Source organism: Tachypleus tridentatus, chromosome 13 (genome assembly GCF_004210375.1).
Source record: "Tachypleus tridentatus isolate NWPU-2018 chromosome 13, ASM421037v1, whole genome shotgun sequence".
In the NCBI taxonomy this organism is placed as follows: Eukaryota; Metazoa; Arthropoda; class Merostomata; order Xiphosura; family Limulidae; genus Tachypleus; species Tachypleus tridentatus.
Window position 1 is genome coordinate 63,484,696 of NC_134837.1, and position 11,024 is coordinate 63,495,719.

Below are 11,024 nucleotides of genomic sequence, written 5' to 3' on the forward strand. Positions count from 1 at the left end.
ATCAAACGATTTAATGTCATTCATCTACGTGTGAGATAATCGCACAATCTCGTGAGGAGATTCTAATTTTGCTTACTGAAATATAGAGCATAATATCAGCTACACACGTACAATTGGAGTTACAAAACTGTTACAGTATAATTTGAGGTACAAAATGAGAATTGTAGACTATAATTTGATCTGGAAATCGAGAAAAGGTGTATAACTTAAGCTGCAAAACTAAGACGGATGGAGTGTAATTTGCGCTACAAAACTGGGAAATAAAGCACATACTTTAAGTTAAACCGCATACCATAAAACGAAAAATGAAATAGCAGTAAAAACAATGGCGTTTATAAGAACATTTGTATCAACATTATCTGATTGGAACAAACCGGAAGTTTAAGCTCCGAGAGTTATTAAAGTTTGTCTTACTACTTCCTAAGTTGTATATATAGTTGTAGAAAGTTAACAAAAACACGTTTTAGTCTAAACTAAAAAAAAAAGTATTGAATTTCACGTAGAGTTACTCAGTGGTTAACCACGTGAGGTGTCCATAATGTTTAAGTAATACACCAAAAACAAGGAAGCGGGTCAACATCACCCATCGCTAATTCGTAAGTTACTCTAATGGAATAATGAATTTTGACTATCACTTTTATAACGCGTCCACAAACTAAAAGTGCGGAGTGCGATTTTTCTCGGCGGTAACGGAGATCAAACCACAGAATCATGGACTCATAGTCCGTCAATCGCTCGGCTCGTTTTGGAACAGAGACTATTAATAAAGTTTTCATATCAAATATTCGAATTCATGAGTTTGTAAGGTTTGTTGTGGACATAAGTCTGGAACATTGCATTATGTAGGGCCCTGCATGACCACGTGGTTTGGGCACTCGACTCGTAATCTGAGGGTTGAGGCTTCGAATCCCTGTCATACCAAAAATATGCTCGCCCTTTCAGCCGCGGGAGCGTTAAAATGTAATGGTATATCTCAGTATTCGTTGGTAAAAAATTGCTTAAGAGTTGGCACTGGGTGGTGATGACTAGCTGTCTTCCCTCTAGTCTTACAATGCTAAATTATGGGTGGCTAGCGCAGATATTCCTCATGTAGCTTTGCCCGAAATTAAAAAAACAAAGCAGACAAAGCGTTATATACGTATAGGCAAAGTGGGTTTTCAGCCTTATAAAGTCCAGATACAGAACAACTTGGAAGAAACATTGTATGAAGCAGAAAGATATCAAACTTCATAACCTAGACAACAACAATAAATACTAATATACTCAATTATCAAAAGAAACATAACAGTCAAATCATAATTTAAGAAAGAAAAAATTCACCTTATTTTTTACGGTATCATTACTTTTACAAGAAAAAAGATTTCAGTGAAACACATGTTTACAATAGAAAAAAGAACTCTTATGGTTCAGCTGCTGTCTGTTCATTATCACTGTTCTGGTGAAAATGTAACTGTTTGAAAGATTAGTACACAATAAACGATTTAACAAATAAAATATTACGGACTATTTTAAAATATATTTCCATAAGTAATGCTGGGAATTCTTTTAAACGTGTAGTATATATAAACATTGATTTGTTTTGTGTTACATTTCGCACAAGAGAGCTATCTGTGCTAGCCGCCCCTAGAAGGAAGGCAGCTAGTCAATACCAACCACCGCCAACTATAGGACTACTTTTTTACCAAAGAATAGTGGGAATGATTCGTAACATTATAAAATTCACACGGCTGAAAGGATGAGCATCTTCGGTGACGAAAATTCGAACCAACGATTCTCACTATATGAAGAATCATTGAAATAAACTAATGCACGTCGTTCTGTGGAGGTTTCTTTAATACAAATTTCATCCATTATGTAAAACCTTCATTAAATTACACAATTATTTCGATAAACTTAATTAAAGCGACACCACAAAGAGATTACAGTAATCAGAAATAATTATCTGTGTTTGTAAAACGTATCTTGGTAATTAATGCTCGTGGTTTAAAAAAAAAAACACAAGAACTGAAGTGACGTCTTATTTCAGGCCACATTTATGAATTAGCAGCTAAACCCACATTGACGAAATCTTACATGTGCTACAAATAACTCGAGTTAACATCATTACCTTTCCAGACAAGTCTGTGCTTCCTTTAATAGAATCGCTGATTCGTCTAATCCCGCTTTTCAGAGCTTTTATCATTCAACTTCTATCACTGGTGTTCATCCAATCTTTCTGTATAACAGTTTTCAACAGAAGGTTAAAAAAGTTAATTCGCAATTACAAAATGAACGTACAATTTTTTTATATTCTTTCGTTTATTAAGCCTAAACTTTTAATTAGTAGTAAATAAAATATATTAACAAAGTTCTGACTTCATTTCTTTAGTCAACAAGTTTTGTTTCATACTTAGTGATTTGGTATTTTCAAACTGAATGGTACCTTTTCCGACCAATGGGCTAAATGGGCAGGTTAGACACCCCATAGATTCAGGTGTGACTGCTCCTAAGATACGTTTAACTGAATAGAGAAATTGCTTGTCACTTTTATAACGAGTCCACAATTTGAAATGACAGAGGCTTGTTCAGTAGCAGTTTTGGCGGAACGGTCGGCAGCCCGAAACGTTAATCACTATGCCAAGCTACGCGTATCTTATTTTGTTTAAGAATCTTCATTAGATTGGGTTAAACTATGATGTGGTGTGTGATTTCTACACAAGGTTTCAACTATCCAAGTTTTAGGAGGAATGTTGAGCTATGAATAATAACATTTTAAGTTCACACCACGGTATGACTGTCCTCCAGTGACAAGGAAGTAAATGTGGTGTTTGAAAACATGATTCTTCTCCTATTATGTTCTTACGTAACATATATGTCCGTACACACAGCTGCACGGGACGGGCGAAACAATATCATGAATCTGGGTTTACAGAGGTTTATACACGGGGTCGGCTTTGTTTATTCCGCCATACTGGACGTAAGAACAAATCTGTGAAGTAACGGTGAACCTAGCAGTTAAGTGTTTGGAACTGTGTTATAACGCCAGTTGATTATGTTGCTGTTGATTTAACAAGGTACAATTATGACCTTTGGCCATCTTTGCTGCTGTCTTCATGCTGTATAATGTGGCTGCTGCACGTGAGTAACATTATCATATTCCTGTTATACACGTACAAAGTGCAGTTAAGTCCTAACCCTCTAGTTGAACTACAAACCATACATTCAAAAGGTTGTCGGAAAGTTATTGTGAATAACATACCTACAAACACGTTTGTATTGTATTAAAATTAAGACAATGTCAGTATCATGAATATTAGTACCGGTACTACAAAAGGTATTTACTGATACAGAGCCCACCAAAAACAATATTCCATCATAGCTAACAGTTATGATTATATATATACTTTAAAAAACAAAACAAAACGCAAAAGGCAAAATATGAGACAAATTGTTAACAAGTTTATTCCGGGTAGTTCTGTATGACATGTGTGAAACTTTGCACATTCACTGCTGAACATCCAAAGTCTGCAAAGGCGAAGTCCACGCTCACTAGGTGAAGTTTAACGTCACTCAACGTCAATAACGAGTATGCCCCCCGTGAGCATCAATAACTGCTTGGCATCTCCTGCCCATGGAAGCGATGAGATGACGAATCACATCCTGTGGAATGGCTGTCCACTCAGCCTGAAAAGCTGCTGCAAGCTGAGGTAGAGTCTGCGGTTGAGGTTGTCGCCGTCGCAGACGTCGGTCCAACTCGTCCCAAAGATGTTCGATGAGGTTTAAATCTGGTGCCCTGGAGGGCCAGAGAAGAACGTTGATGTTGTGATGTCTCAAGAAGACAGTGGTGAGTCGGGCTGTGTGAGGACGGGCGTTGTCATGTTGAAAAACGTCGTTGACGTTCACCATGATGGGTTGCACATGGGGCCTAAGAATCTCGTCGACGTATCGTTGAGCCGTAAGATTCCCTCGAATGTGCAAAAGGTCTGTTCTGGCATTGTAGGCGATGGGAGCCCACATCATGACGCTGCCACCACCAAATCTGTCAACATCCTGCACACAGTTTGCTGCAAAACGTTCACCTCGGCGACGGCAAACACGGGTCCTTCCATCCTGCCTACGAAGCATAAAACGTGATTTATCGCTGAACCAAACATGCCTCCATCGTCGATGAGGCCATACCCGATGTGCCCGAGTCCACTGCAGTCGTGCTTGACGATGTTGCTGGGTGAGGATGACGCCTCTGACTGGACGTCGAGGTCGGATTCCTGAATCTCGCAGCCCTGGTATGGTTGAGGCAGTAGACGTCGCAGTGGTGGTCCTATCCCGAAGGTAACGTAATCGGATGTTGCGATCTTGTGCGGGTGTGATCACACGAGGTCTGCCAGATCGTGGACGGTCACGAGTTGATCCATGTTGTTGGTGACGATTCCATAGCCTTGTGATGGTGCTTGGGTGGACATTCACAGCTCTGGCAACATCTGATCGAGATTCACCTGTTTCCAACAGACCAATGGCGTTGTTGCGTTGTGCTTCAGTCAGTCTTGGCGTAATTGTATTGCGTGTCGGTGGTTTAACACTGAGCTATGGAAACCGAGAACCCGTCACTTTGAGAGGGATTTTGCACATGTTGCACTTGCAGAACATGCAGATCTCTCAAACAAATTTATTGGACACGAATGCGTTTTGGCGAAAAATCCGATGTTTTCCTCCGTTTTCAAAGTGCACAACTTTTATTGTCATTTTTGGTCTGACAATCAGTGCCTTAACACGTGTAACATCACATACTCTGAGCTTGTAACGTTATTACATATATTTCTCTTTAAAATAACAAAAATATCCCTTTTGAGTTTCTTGTTTTGAAGAGTATATATATATATATAGACTAGTATCAGAGATATAGCATTACGACAAACTTTTGGTTAGTGTGTGAACTAATGGTAGTTTAACAATCGTATTAGTCTTAATGTTTTTAACAGGATCAGTAGTTTATTAATATGAAAATATAACTTGTTGTACATGGTCACTGTTGAGTCATTTTAACACGTAAGACCACCATTAATAAGAGATATAGCTACACACGCATCAACACATTGTATTATCTCAGAAACTAGTAAATGTAAACAAACAATCTAACAAACATATTTAAATTTATAATGATATAAACTGTCAGGACACATGAAGTACTATTAAGGAAAAAAGAACTCATCTAGGCCCAGTTCAGCAGTTTTTGTATCAGTTGTTTACCTTCAATTATATTACAAAGACTAACGATTCCGACACTGTGCACCCAGTCTATTACAAGGTATCTAAACTTTTTATGCCTTCAGTATGAGACACTGAAAACTAGGTAACTGAAAATATCTAGGTATTCCGTGTCTGGAATGTCCATAACTGTGTCTCTGTCAACAAGACTAATGAAGTGACAGCTAAGCCTGTGGTCATTGCCGGAGGTTAGAGTACGGGTTCGTCATAGACATTCCAAATTACTGACATTTTACCTTGTACCGCCGGTTCTTCTAAATCCTCAGTCAAAGCTGTAAACAGAAAGTGTTCCTAAACACAACAAACGTTAGAGAAACTCGATATATTTACACCAAATACGGTATATAGTAAAACTAGTTCCGGTTTCAGTCACGTCACCTCTATACAACTATGTAACGCAGTAGGCATCTCATGAACATGAGTATATACCAGTACAGGAAGCACTAGGCTTGTTAAGAAAATGGGTATATACCAGTATGTGATCCACTAATAATGTCATGAAAATAGGTATCTACCAGTACGTGATCTACTAGTCATGTCATGAAAAGTATATACCAGTACGCGATTCACTAGTCATGTCATGAAGATAGGTATATACCAGTACGTGATCCACTACTCATGTAATGAGTATCTCTCTACACAACTTTAAAATATCAGATGTTTAATTTCATCACTTATCAAACCTTTTTTTTTCCCAGTGAATCAGCGGTAAGTTTACAGACTTATAATTGTAAAATCCAAGGTTCGATTTTCCGTGGTGACCAGAGCGCAAATAGCCCATTCTGTAGCTTTGTAGTTAACCAAATAAGTAAACGTAATCCTATTTGATCTGTTTATATACGTGCTATATTACCAAGTAATTCAACACATGTGTTGTATTTCATCTGTTTAAACAATTATCATTATATTGTGAAGTGTTTGACATAACATAACGTTCAAGGACAATAAGGAACCTGTTGGTCCACATCGGCTATCTCTTCCTCAAAGCCAAACTAAAACTATAAAAAATAATTAAAGCCCAGAGCTTGTGATTTAAATATCTATCAAAGGTTCTTTTAAACTCACTCGAATTTAGTACCTCTATAACATCCGAAGGCATCCAATTCCAGAGGTAAACCATCTTATTTGAATCACAAAACTGTTCTAGATAAAGACGCCCTCTATGTTGCCTAGGTACATCATAGCCAGGTGGTTAGGGTGTTCGACTCGCAACCTGTGGGTCGCAGGTTCGAATCCCTGTCACATCAAACGTGCTCGCCTTTTCAGCCGTGAGAGCAGTATAACGTAACGGTCAATCCCATTATTTGTTGGTAAAAGAGTAATCCAAGAGTTGGCGGTGGATGGTGATGACTAGTTGCCTTCCCTCTAGTATTAAGCTACTAAATTGGGAACGGCTAGCGCAGATAGCTCTGGTGTAGCTTTGCACGAAATGCAAAATAAACAAAGTACCTTCCGTAAATCCATGTTTTCGTCTTGTAGTTCGCTGTCAAGTATGAAATTTTATTTTTTTCACAATCTTAAACTTCAATTAGATCCCTTTAGCGTTTTTTTTTGAAGGGAAAAGAATTTTAAGGATCTTATTCTATTCTCATATGACAACCCCTCCATCCTAGATAGTATTTTAGTAATCCGTCTTCTGAACCTTTTCCAACAATACAATGTCTTTCCTAATGAAAGGAGGCCAAGACTGAACACAATACTCCAAATGTGGCCTAATCAGTGACCTATGCAATGAAATTTTAACCTCATTAGACTTTTATTCAATATTTCTGGAGATACAACCTAAAATTACATTTGCTCTCCCATTACCAACAGCACACTGCTTTGATGGCTTATGAGACTGATCATCTATTACACCAGGATCTATTTCTTTCATGACACATTTAAGGTTATTCCCATCCAAATTATTATTCAAATTATGATAACTCACGAGAAAATTATCTTGCATTTATCATAATTAAAACCCATTTATTTGCTAAACTCACTAAATGATCTAAATCTTGTTCTAAACAGCAACATCTTCTTCAGAGTCATCAACACCCGAGACCATAACATCAAATGTTAGCTACTTATTGCCCATTCCTTCATCTACGTCATTAATGTAAATCAAAAAAGGGATGTTATTAAGACTGAGCCGCGAGGTACATAACTTGCAACATTAATCCAGTTTGATTAACCTCACTTATAACATTTCTTCCATCAAACAACTCTTCTATGAAACTAATTAACTTACCATCTATACCTGTATATATAAGTTTCTTTGTCAAGTGCTTTCTGAAAATCCACTTACAACAAATCAACACGTTTATTCCTCATCTACATATGTGTTAAAATTTTCAAAGCATGTCAAAAGAGTTGTAAGGCAAGATTTTCCCCTTAGTGAAACAATGTTGGCTATTCGATAAAATTCTAAATTTTGCTAAATGACTTTGCAAAGTATTTTTTATCAGACATTCTGATGGTGTAAGACTCATAGGCCTATAATTATTGGAACAACTTCTATTACCGCTCTTAAAGATAAGAGTGACATTAGCTAATTTCCAATCTGTTGGTACTTGCCCGCTATTCAAGAACTTACAAGAAATTATGGTAAGTGGTTCACATATCCAATTCTTGACTTCTTCTAAAACCTTTCGGTAAAATATTATTATTATTATCTTACCCAGAAACGTTATCATTCTTTAAAATATCTAATTTTATTTGAACAAGTACAGAATTAATATAGTTATTTTGTTCAACTTTGTTTTCATCTACCTATTGTTCAAGATGAGGAATACTGCTTAAGTCCTCATGATTAAAAACAGAAGAAAAACCAGAATTTAATAACGAATCCATTTCATAATAATCAAAACAAACTTTCCATTACCATCCATCAAGGGTCTTATCCCTTTAATGTACTTAAAAATCCTTAGTGTTAATTTTCATGCTTTCAGTCAAATATTTTCATACATCTTTTTAGATATACTACTTTCCTGTTTGACCAACTCTAGTGATCTTCTATAATGTTCTAAATTCTCTTCAATGCAAGTCAATTTAAATTTTTTAAAATTTGTTTTCCTTAATTTTCACTTTTATATCCTTTGTGAACCAGCCAGTTTTTACTTGCAGTTATTTCCTTTCAATTTTGTAAGAAATGTATTTGTTATGAATATTGAAAAATATTTATTTAAAACTTTTCTATATTTTCTTAGCTGCCCAACTTACAACAGTTAATTCTTGTTGCATCCCTTCAAAATGTTCTTTTTTTTAATGTAGAATCAAAATATCATTATTCTTGATTTCCATATGCAGCAAAACTTCAAATCTAATGCAGCAATGATCATTTGAATCTAGGTCTTCCCCTATTTCCACATTGCCAACCATTTCTAAATTAGAAGTTAACAATAAATCTAAAGTAGCATTGTTCCTTGTAGGTTCCTTGACCAGTTGGTGAAGAAATCCATCTTGAACAGTTTCAAAAACCTTTCTTTCTCATGGTTTGACTCTTTCCTTTCCTAATCAATATGTCTGAAATTAAAATCACCAATAATTATGACTTCGTTAACAGCTAAAATATAAATCTCACTGTAAAGTTTCTCACTAATTTCGTCAGCTTCATCTGTTGATCTGTATCAAGCTCCTACAAAGAGATTTTTTTCCTTGATATCCATTAACAGAAACCCAAATGGATTCAATTCATATCCTTAATATTATCAACTTAAAACAAGATGAAACGCAACATATAGAGCCACTTTACCCTCTCTTTTATTACCCTGTCCTTATTAAGTAACCTATAACAATGTATTAAAAAAATCATCCACATTTCAGTTATTCCCACTACATCAAAACATTATATTCCTTCCAGTGCCCTAAAGTCATCTATTTTATTTCGTACACTTCTAGCTCTACAATAGTAACAATTAAGCCTATTCTTATAACCACTTTTATTGTGATTTTCTATGCTAAACTTTCCTCTATATTTCATTTTTATTTCTTTTATTTTGTCTTTGCCTTCACCACTATCTAGATCTAGTTTTAAATTTCCTTTACAGCTGAACTAATAGCTCTTGCAAGTATCTCAGCCTCTTTCCTACTTAAGTGCAAACCATACGTTCCAAAAAGTTCCCTCCTCTTACTGAACTGATCCCATAAGTTCAAGTAGCTAATCTGTTCATCCTGACATATTAATTTCAGCCTAGCATTTAGTCTAGTGACATACTCAAAATTTCCTCTCCAAAATTAATTGATGACAGTATCTCTAACATAATTAATTTATGGCCTTTGTCTTTAAGTGCTTTTATCAACCACTTGTACTTATTAATTAGTTCCTCTGGCTTAATCCTCCTTATACTGTTAACCCCTACGTGCATAACAAAACCTACATGGTAGCCAGTCCCCTTCATTATATCTCTTGATATGTCAGTTATGTCTTCTACCTATGACCCAGGGTAGCATAATCTAATTCTTTTCTTCCCATTTACCTCACACACTATTCTATCCATGTGGAATGACTTTTAGCTACAACTACTTTTAGCTCATAATTCATATCTTTGTCTATTCATTTAGTTTTCCCGCCCTCCAATAATTCCTCGTCTTCATTAGCAAATGGCTGAAATCTGTTGCTCAATAAAATAGGGTCTTTACAATTAATTTCTCTATTGTTAACCCTAATACTACCTTTTCTAACTTCCTAAATGTCGCTGTTAGTCTTAACTGATGCCTCCCTTGCACGTAAAAGCTTAAGCTCTTCTTGAAGTCATTTCCCACAGTTTATACTTCCTTTTATGTATTTCTTCAACTTTAGTCAGGATGGCCTCCAATTTTGACTTCGACCTGAAAACTCTACATATAAATTGAACACTAGCAGTTTCCTTAAAAGTGTATAATAGTCCAAAGTTCCCAAATAAATCCCTTTCCTTGAATCTATTGCACCTACGAAATTGGGAACGCTTAACCTTGAACTAGTTTTAACCATTTGTAGAATTAACGAATTAAAATAAACACTCTATACTATACGTCACACTACTAATTTTGAAAGTCTAGTGAATAAAACAAAAATTTTATCACAACCTACTATTTTGGTCTAACGCTATACAGTTTTACTAAATCTAGTTATTGTTTTTTATTCAACTCCAATTTCTAAAAATAGAAATAGTAAAATCAAATAACATTAAAAAATCTACAATACTGTCAGAATTTAGCTTTCTATTTGTTTGTTTGTTTTTTTGGATTTCGCACAAAGCTACTCGACGGCTATCTGCGCTAGCCGTCCCTAATTTAGTAGTGTAAGAACAGAGGAAAGGCAGATAATCATCCCTACCCACCGCCAATACTTGGACTGCTCTTTACCAACGAAAAGTGGGATTGACTGTCACATTATAACGCCCCCACGGCTGAAAGGGCGAGCATGTTTGGTGTGACAGAGATTCGAACTCGCGATCCTCAGATTACGAGTCGAACGCCTTAACCCACCTGGCCATGCTGGGCCATATTTAGCTTTCTAACGTCTTCTCTTTTCAAATAGCGCCCTCTATCCTACGTGTTATATTTCATCTGTTAAAATACCTGGCACTACATTGTGAAGTATCTTAATAGGTATTATATTTTATCTCTTTAAACAAGTAACCATATAGTAGGGTGTTTTAATACAATTCTTGTACTCCATTTTTTAAACAATTACCACAGCATTGCCAAGTATTTTAATACATGTTTTGTAGGTGCAGGGTGAGCCATAGTAACATTCCTTATGTGGGAAGAGAAGTCACATGTAACAGTGATACAACAAAAGTTTCGTCATAATTAAT